The sequence below is a fragment of the Olea europaea genome, chromosome 13, assembly GCF_002742605.1.
Source record: "Olea europaea var. sylvestris chromosome 13, O_europaea_v1, whole genome shotgun sequence".
Taxonomy (NCBI): domain Eukaryota; kingdom Viridiplantae; phylum Streptophyta; class Magnoliopsida; order Lamiales; family Oleaceae; genus Olea; species Olea europaea.
In genome coordinates, this window is record NC_036249.1 from 14,731,891 (window position 1) to 14,741,757 (window position 9,867).

General features: G+C 34.9%; 2 long non-coding RNA genes across 4 annotated transcripts; both read right to left on the reverse strand.

Moving 5' to 3' along the window:
- Window positions 1–212: 212 nt before the first annotated feature.
- LOC111407694 lies at window positions 213–3,067 on the reverse strand. 3 transcript variants are annotated; one of them, XR_002705155.1, is made up of 5 exons: window positions 2,563–3,067; window positions 2,430–2,495; window positions 2,285–2,345; window positions 2,107–2,163; window positions 213–1,667 (listed from the first exon to the last, which is right to left on the reverse strand). It is a non-coding gene; the product is annotated as an uncharacterized LOC111407694 (long non-coding RNA). The 3 variants fall into 3 exon arrangements; XR_002705154.1 differs by lacking the exon at window positions 213–1,667 and having other exon boundaries at window positions 1,681–2,163; window positions 2,563–2,652; window positions 2,730–3,061; XR_002705153.1 differs by lacking the exon at window positions 213–1,667 and having other exon boundaries at window positions 1,681–2,163; window positions 2,563–3,061.
- Window positions 3,068–9,508: 6,441 nt separating this feature from the next.
- LOC111408232 lies at window positions 9,509–9,866 on the reverse strand. Its single transcript, XR_002705307.1, has 3 exons — window positions 9,826–9,866; window positions 9,670–9,760; window positions 9,509–9,572 (listed from the first exon to the last, which is right to left on the reverse strand). It is a non-coding gene; the product is annotated as an uncharacterized LOC111408232 (long non-coding RNA).
- Window position 9,867: the final 1 nt, after the last annotated feature.

The following is a 9,867-nucleotide window of genomic DNA, read 5'->3' on the forward strand; positions in this document are numbered from 1 at the left end:
GGCGGACACCAGTGAGCTTGAAAGATTTTTGAATGACTAATACCCCCTATAATAGCATTCTGAACAAAAACCCAAGTGACGGAAGTAAACGTTTAAAAGACGAGGAATCATACTAAACGTTTACCAATATCAGAGCTATTTTACAACTGAAATAACTATTACAATGAAAAGAAAATTACAACTTAAACTTGAAGTAATATTTACAATGTGCGGCCGAAGTTGGGCAAACTGCGGCTGCGATAGTGTCAAGGGGCTAAGTAAAGCTGCGGTCCTTGACACCATGTTTTGCATAACCTCCTATAATTGAATTCTATGACACCAAATTCTTTGTCAACATTGACTCAAACATCTCACACGATGCATCTATGTCCCCACATTTTGCATACATGTCGACAAGGGAGGTTGCTAGAATCACATCAAGCGGACATCCAAACTTTAAGATACATGTATGAACTTTATTACCCATGACAAGGGAAGAGCAGCCAGTGCAAGCATCTAATACACTTGAAAAGTATAATGGTTAGGTCTATAATGGTTAGGTCGAGTCCCTGAGTTCATCATCAAGAGAAACAGCTCCAAAGCCTCTACAAACTTTTCACCCTGCACATACCCTTTTATCATCGCAGTCCATAAAATGACGTCCTTTTTCCTCAGCTTATCAATAGCTTCTCGCGCTTCATTAACTTTTTTATTTTTAGCATATCCATTAATCAAAGTACTCCAAGAATATGTGTTTTTCTCAGGCATCGTGTTAAAAGCCCTCTGAGCTTCATTTATCAACCCAAATTCCATATAACCCAAAAGTAACACATTCCAGGGAGCCACATCTTTCTCTAAAATCTCATCAAATACTCTACAGAAACCCTCACAATCACCAAAAGCAATATAACCCCTCATTAAAGTAGACCCAAGAAACACATTCAGATTAAGCCCTGAGCATATAACAAGACAATGAAGTTGTTGGATTAAGACATCAAACTTCGTATTCAAGAAAGCACTAACAAGTACAGCAAAGGTGAGCTCTTTGGGTCTCGGCCCTTTTCTCATCATTTCTAGGAAATGCTGGTGTGCCTTTTGCGGTTTTTGTGCATCTCGAAATCCTGAAAGCATAGTGTTCCATGAGACAACGTCTCTTTGGGGCATTTCATCAAATAGTTTCTGGGCTTGTTGCATTTGGTGGATTTTGATGTACCCATTGATCATTGAGTTCCACGAGATAACGTTTCTTGAGTTGGGATTTTGGTCGAACAATTTATGCGCCTCATTTAAATTTCCGTTACGTATGTAGCCATTAATCTTTTGGTTTAAAGAAACAGTTGAGGAAGTACAAATATGGCGGGATGGCGTGCGAAGGACATAGCTTAACATGCGCAGTAAATGCATCCTTGCTCATGGAGTGGCAATTGCGTATGTTTGAAGTTGATTGGCGCGTTTGTATCAGAAAAGCCCGGGCAAAAATCAATTCAAACCGTACAAACCGATTGACCCAACCGAAACCAACCGGTTGATGATGAAAAACGATTCTTCAGTTCTTCCACAGTTTTTTGATGATGGAAATCTATTGGCAATCACAATGAAGCGGAGATCAAACCATTCACACATATCAAACAATTGATCCGTCTCTTCCTTGGTCTATGCTTATTGACAGAAAACAGAGAAGTAAGGAGCTGAGACATGTGATGACACATGAAAGGGATTAGCATAAGATAAAAACTGAGAAAGCTAGAACATTTAGTACAATAACTCTAAGCGAGTGATCATATGGACCAATATCCCAGCAGATGCTACTTTAAATCTAGTGACAAGTACAAATTCAAGTCCAAAATGAATCATTTTCAAAGTAGGGTTGTCAAAAATTGCTAGGACAATTACTACAAACAGTGCAGCAGGGTCTATCATATTGGGTCATGTTTTCAATCCAGTGACATGTTTCAGTGACATTAAAAAATAAATCACTTCCATATGCAATTGTCATGCAGAAAGTCTTTCTCGAGTTGCAACATAAATCCCACAAACATATTCCGTGTCCTTTATTTCACTCTAAAATTTAATCAATAGAAATCCCATGACCACCCTAATAGCAAATTTCAAATTCTGAATGCATACAGGATCCACCAGGTACTTCTTGTACTCCTCATCAGTGTACTTGATCACGTCAATGAACTGCATTAAAGCAAATAAAATAACAAGCTTCAATAACTAGAAATAGAGATGAGATGAGATGCAAGTTCTGAATGAATATAAGTATGATCCTCTCATAGGCCGATATGTGTTGTTGGAGTACCTTGTTATACTTTTGCAAATGAATAATCACCTGAAGGTGGAACACCATTTACAACTCTAACCTACAAATGTAAGAGCTCAAAATATTGTTAAGGATTGCATATCTAAAAATTCCATAAATGATCCTACAATTGCATGGAACATACCCAATGTTAAAGCTGCAACTTGTCCTTCCTAGCAGAATTCGTAAAAGGAAGTCATTACCATGTAATCTGCAGAAAAAAGAAACTTAACAATAACCATTACCTGAATGCATTTAAATATACATATCACACAAACCTTCTCATTCTTAGATTGCGCTTTTCGTTTCAATTGATTCACATCAACGGAAGGCATAAGAGGTGCCAATCCCCCCGTAAGTGCATAAACCTACAATATCTCCCACAATTAAAATCGCACCCAACAAGTTTCATAGATGCGCATAAGAAAACGTAAAAGAACGCAACTCGCGAGAAATTCCATCTGGTTTTCTGAGTTTCTTTGGGAGGTTTGGATTTCTTTTCTTGTATTGGTAATGCAGTTTTGGGTAATCCCAAAATATCCCTCGTTTCAACAATAACAGCGAAAAAAAAAGGCAGAAACAGGCATACAATACAGTGGTGCAAGAACCGGGGATTTGGGAAAATTAGGGTCAAATTTTTCCGATTAAAGATAATTTAGGGTTGAAAAGAAAGGGGAAAAATTGGGGCTAGTTTCGCAAAGCAGATCCTCCCTAATCATGTTCTCTCCGGTTCCTTCCAATTCTAATGGTAGAGCGCACACAGGTGATCTTAATAAACGCACTTTATGTCAAAACTCACCACACTCTATAAGCCCAACAGGAGTGAAGCAAATAATAATTGGGAGGAAATTTCATAAGTAAGAAATTAAGTGTCATACATTTTAAAATTAAGAAAACAAGTTTCAAATTTTAAAAATTAAATTTTTATTAAAATATATTTATGATTTAATTAATTAATTACATATATTTAGATCACAGATCTATATAATTTGATCACAAGTTAATAATTTAATTAGTCATTTATTATTTTTTGGTCACAAATAAAAAAATTTATGTCACAAATTATTTTATAGTCACAATTTAAAAATACTATAGGTCATAGTTTATTTATCAGTCACAAATCAAAAATTAATTAGTCTCTAATCAATTTTTAGTCACAACTTATTTATCGATCACAAATAAAAAAATTTATAGGACACATATTTTTTTCGATCACAAATAAAAAAATTTTATAGGTCACAAATTATTTAACCATCATTGATCAAAAATTTCGTAAGTTACAACCTGTTCATCGGTCACAAATAAATTTAAGCCACAATTTATTTATCAGTCACAAATCACAAATTTTAAAAGTCATAATTTATGATATAGTAAAAAAAATATAAACTTTTTGGTCACAAATTAACAAAATTTTAGGTCACAACTTATCTTTTTTATTGGTCATATGTTATTTATTGGTCACGATTAATCAATTTAATGGTCACAGTCAATCAAATCATTCATGATCGCTACTGACACTTGTAACCACCACCTTACCATCATCCTCAGTTGTAACGCCACTAAAACTTTCGCGTGCTAGAACGCCATACCCATAGCATTACAAAACCACCACCGACCGCCACACTCACAGCATCACAGAACTCACCGCACCACCATCACACCCACGGCATCACAGAACTCACTGCACCACCGCCACAATCACGACATCACAAAACCACTACCACCACGTTCCTCAGCATCACAAAACTCACCGCCACACCACCGCCACACCCACAGCGTTACACTGCTAGACCACCTCCATAATTGCTACGACTATCACCATCATCATCACCAATTGTGACCACTACCTCATCCTTGCCCTCCAACAGTACCACAGCCACACATGAGCTCAACAACGACTATGAAAACCAACACCATTACCAAATACTATCACAACAATTGCACTATCTCTACCAACACAATCGCCTGCACCAGCGTAAACCACCAACTGCATTAATACCGCCATCTACTCAACCGCAAACATTATTTGCAAAAAAAAAAAAAAAAAAAACACTCAAAATAAATAGATCTAATTAAAAAAAATCAAAAATTGCAACACCACCGATGGCGATGCACCGCTGCAAATCTCATCGCTGTAGATGTGCTCATCAGTCGTGCGCTATAAATCCAGATAATTGGATGTTGCATAATCCCATGCATATTGATCGGTACTGTAATCACTCACAGCAATCGATGGGGGTACAGATTCCCGTGCATATCGATCGGGACTGCAGCCACTCAGGCCGTGTAAAAGTCATAGCTAGATGCAGTTGCAGCCTCGCCGTTGGTATGGCCTCGGTGAAACTTCCTTCCGTTGAGAGAGAGAGAGAAGTGAAATGGGGGATGAGAGATAAAGTGAGGAAATACGAAGGAGATTAGGGTTTCGAGTGGGTGGGTAGGTGTGTATTAATTTAATTTTATAATGTATTTATAAAATAATAATATATTAATTAACAAATCGGGGTACTTTTAAGTTTGGCTTTGTCAAACCAACCATTTTCCATTTTAACCATAAAAATCTAACATTCACCACAATAGCCATTTCTTGTGTAAAAGACAAAAAGGCCCTTAAATGAGTTATATAATTACAAAAATAGAAATATGGTAAAAAGACAAAAATATCCTTAAGTTACAAATAAAAATCCAAACAAGTCTCAATTGAAATTTGAAAACGAAGTCAGTCTTTTCATCAGTTTACTCTAACACGATAAAAACTCTTTCATTTTTCATCCACTTCAACCTCAAAATTTCATAAACTTATCAGTTATCAACTTCAACAGAAAAATTTAGTTAAATTTCAGTACTTCAATTCGGTAAGTATCTTTTCGTAGTATTTAATTTTATTTTTATTGAAGTCGTATATATTTTTTAAATGGTAGAAAAAATAATATTAGAGCCAAAGTTCAGGCCGGCACCGATCAGACGCCGGAACGCCGGATTTAACGACGGTCCGGACCGTCCCGACCGTCCGTTTGCAGACTCCCCCGCCCCTCGATTCTGATAATTTTATTTCTGATAATTTGTTCTGATATTTTTAATTCGTAATGCAGATATGGCAAAAGCGTGTGTCCCAATCTGTTATTTCGACGAATTTCCCGACTCCTATTTGCGTAAGTTTGTTGAAGAAAAATGTCATCGAGGGTGAACACGAAGGATTTACGAGGAAGTTCAAGACAACGAGGATGAAAGGCCATTTATAAATCAGGATTTGATTGCTTTATCCAGACAGAGACATGAGTCTGGTGGGAGCTCACATGCTGGGCCGAGTACACGGTCTTCTAATTGTTCGCGTGTAGTTCCTAATGATGAAAATTTACATGTCGATCAATTGTTTGACACGAAAAGAGATTTGCAAGAAGCCGCGCACCGAATTGCAATGAAACATAATTTTGAGTTTAAGGTAAAAAAATCAAACAAGTCTACATACACAATTATTTGTGTGGACAACAATTGCAGTTGGCGTTTGAGTGCGACAAAGATGGACACAAATGAGTTCTTTGTTGTTTGTAAGTATGCGCGGGAACATACTTGTGAAGTGGATATTCGTCAAAATGATCACAGGCAAGCTCGATCATGGTTTATTGGTCGACAGATAATGCACAAGTTTCAGGATCCACGGACGATTTACAGACCTACAGATATCATCAACGACGTCCGTCGAGAGTATGGGGTGGTTATGAGTTACCAGAAGGCCTGGAAGGCTAAAGAATGTGCATTGGAAGATTTAATGGGTTCGACAGAGGAGAGTTATGCCAAATTGGCCAGGTATTGCCACAACATGGTGAGAACTAATTCTGACTCAACCGATGGGCATAATCGCTTCAAGTATTTTTTTATGGCTCTTGGACAATGCATTAGAGGTTTTCGAAATGCGATGCGACCTCTAATTCTAGTTGATGGTACAACCCTAAGATCTAGATATGAAGGAAAGTTGATTATTGCTACTTTTCAAGATGCCAATATCCAAATTTACCCTCTTGCATTTGGCATTGTCGATGGAGAGAATGATCTAGCAATGCGTTGGTTCTTCACGAAGTTGAGAGAAGTAATTGGGAACATCGAGAACCTTGCATTTGTGACTGACTGGGGGCAGTCAATAATAAATGGTATAGCCGAAGTTTTTCTAGAAGCACATCATGGTTATTGCATGTACCACATTCAGGGCAATCTAAAGACTAGGTACCGGGGCAGTGGCATCGTTGCATTGTTTAGGAGAGCTGCAGAAGCTTACAGCTTTGAAGAGTTTACAAAGTTCATGGGCGAAATTGAACATAAATCAGAAAGTGCATGGGAATATCTATCAGATATGGGGGTCGAACATTGGGCACGATCACATTTTCTAGGACGTCGATACAACATGATGACGTCGAATAACGCAGAGTCGCTGAATGCATTATTCAAGAAGGATCGAGAGTTACCGATTCTCGCAATGATTGAACATATTCGCAGCAAGTTGCAACAGTGGTTTTATGACCGACGTGAAGAATCCCAAAATTGCACGAGTGTGCTAGCTCCGGCACAGGAAGATCGACTATTCAAAACTCTGGAAGTGGTAAAAGCTCTATTTGTGGAACCACTAGATCAATTTCGCTTCTCCGTGAGATGCGGGCGTAATGTTGGATACATTGTAGACTTGAATGACAATACCTGCACGTGTAGAAAATTTCAGTTGGAAAGTTTTCCATGTGCACATGCTGTCGCGGTGGCTATGTATAGAGGATTTCCACCACACAGCTTGTGCAGTCATTATTATATGACTGATTTTTGGAGAGCAGCGTATGCCGAAACTATATTTTCTCTACCAAATGAAGCCGAGTGGGAAGTTCCTGATTATATTGTAGCACTTAATAATTTGTTGCTACCTGAAGCTCCACCGCGTACTCCTGGTCATAGACGAACGTCTAGAATACCATCTACAAGAGAGTTTCCACAACCGCGTAAGTGCAGGAGGTGCGGCGCTACAAGACATACACGTCCATCTTGTACAAGCCAGATCCCACTAAACAATGACTCGACGGATGTGTAGTATCTATATAAATAATATGTATTCTCTATTTGTCATGTGTTTGTGATTTTCTGAATTTAAATCGGATGTAATCTTTATCACATTGTTTAATTACTCTTTTTATTTTTATCACATTTGTCATATGTATTTTCTATGTGTCATGTATTTGTTTGTTTTCTTTTAAAATAAGTGAGACAACGATATATATTAACTAACAATATGGAGAGATTACTATTTCTTTAATTAATTATCTTAATTGGGTAGGTAAAAAAAATATTTCGTTAATCATGTGTTTTATTTATTTCATATTTGAATAATATTTATTCGATTTTTCCTTTTACTATTTCTTTAAGTAATTATTTTAATTGGTTAAGTAAAAAAAATATTATTCAATTTAATTTATTCGTTACATATTTCGTTAATTATGTATATTATTTATTTCATATTTAATTACTCTATTTCGATTATTTATTTGAATAATAGTTATTCAATTTTTCCTTTTACTATTTCTTTAAGTAATTATTTTAATTGGTTAAGTAAAAAAAATATTATTCAATTTAATTTATTCATTACATATTTCGTTAATTATGTATATTATTTATTTCGATTATTTATTTGAATAAAAATAATAATATTTATTCCATTTTTCGTTTCACTATTTCTTTAATTAATTATCTTAATTGGTTAAGTAAAAAAATATTATTCAATTTAATTTATTCGTTACATATTTCGTTAATTATGTATATTATTTATTTCGATTATTTATTTGAATAAAAATAATAATATTTATTCCATTTTTCGTTTCACTATTTCTTTAATTAATTATCTTAATTGGTTAAGTAAAAAAATATTATTCAATTTAATTTATTCGTTACATATTTCGTTAATTATGTATATTATTTATTTCGATTATTTATTTGAATAAAAATAATAATATTTATTCCATTTTTCGTTTCACTATTTCTTTAATTAATTATCTTAATTGGTTAAGTAAAAAAAATATTATTCAATTTAATTTATTCGTTACATATTTCGTTAATTATGTATATTATTTATTTCATATTTAATTACTCTATTTCGATTGTTTATTTGAATAATATTTATTCGATTTTTTCTTTTACTATTTCTTTAAGTAATTATCTTAATTATTTAAGTAAAAAAAAATATTGTTTTTTAATTTATTCTTTAAATATTTCGTTAATTATGTATATTATTTATTTCGATTATTTATTTGAATAAAAATAATAATATTTATTCCATTTTTCGTTTCACTATTTCTTTAATTAATTATCTTAATTCTCGATTATCGTTTTATGTTTCGAATCAACTATTAAAATGTTGCAATTAGGTCCCCAAAATTTTTAAAGCTTTTTTCGAACCAAATATTATATGAATCGGTCATTTTTTTCCAATTGCATTCGATTTAGTCCATTTAATTCCCGATTATCATTTAAATTTTCAAAATAATATCATACAATATACTCTATTTTGATTATTTATTTCTTTCAGTACAACACGAATCCTACTGATGTAAACAACATTTACATTTTAATAAAATAATTTACAATTTCCTAAGGATCACAGTTATATTCATACAAGTCGCAAGCTAATTTATGCCTCCACATATCAATCCAAGACTGATTTATTGTATCAACATTGCGACCAATGCTCAAGAACTCTATGTACTTGATTGCAAATAAGCCACAGTCACCCTTGCAACCGAAGTAGAAGATATTAGTTCCATAACATATAATTGAAAATTAAATCTGAAAATTTAAAAGTTGTAAATCCTTACGATCTTTCTTGTCTCGCCGTCGTCGTGTTTCGCACAATGGCTAATCTATCATTTACTCGAATCATCGCATGACTAGCCATCATGGGCACGATCACAGCCAATGGCTCCAGTAGACTTTGTGTCAGACAGCTATGATCAGAGTCGTACACATATATGGTGGAATCAGCAAATACGATCTCCACCGAAAAACAGTGTGAGTTCGCGATTACTGGAATGTACATATGTGTACAATCCGTCCACGGCTTTCCGCACCTCAACTGTAGTCTAATCACCCACTCCAGCATGTACTCAGACAGAACATAATCATTCCCCTTGCTTAGGAGCTCCTGATGCTCAATATCTACGACATGAACGAACTCAGCGCTCAAGATAACTCGAGTAGGATTGTCATAAGATCTCGGGTATCTCCGCGCCCGATCGCGTAACAATTCCATAGCCAAGTCGATATGCTGAAACAAAAAAACACCAACAAAAAAGATAGAGTCATTTAAGTAAATGAACCAACAACTTGTATAAATATAATAAACGGAAACTCAAAAAACTTACATCATCAGCGAGCCAAGCTGAGGTCGTCAGTACATCTTCAAACCACTTTTTAGCATTGGGCACGGTCATACAGCCGATGGTATAACTATCTCTGAAAAATGAAAAAACAGTTACCAAAGATACAAAAAAATAGTAGCAACATCATAAAATACTTACTCGGACTTAAGGGATTTGAACCAATCATCGAACGCCTTCTGT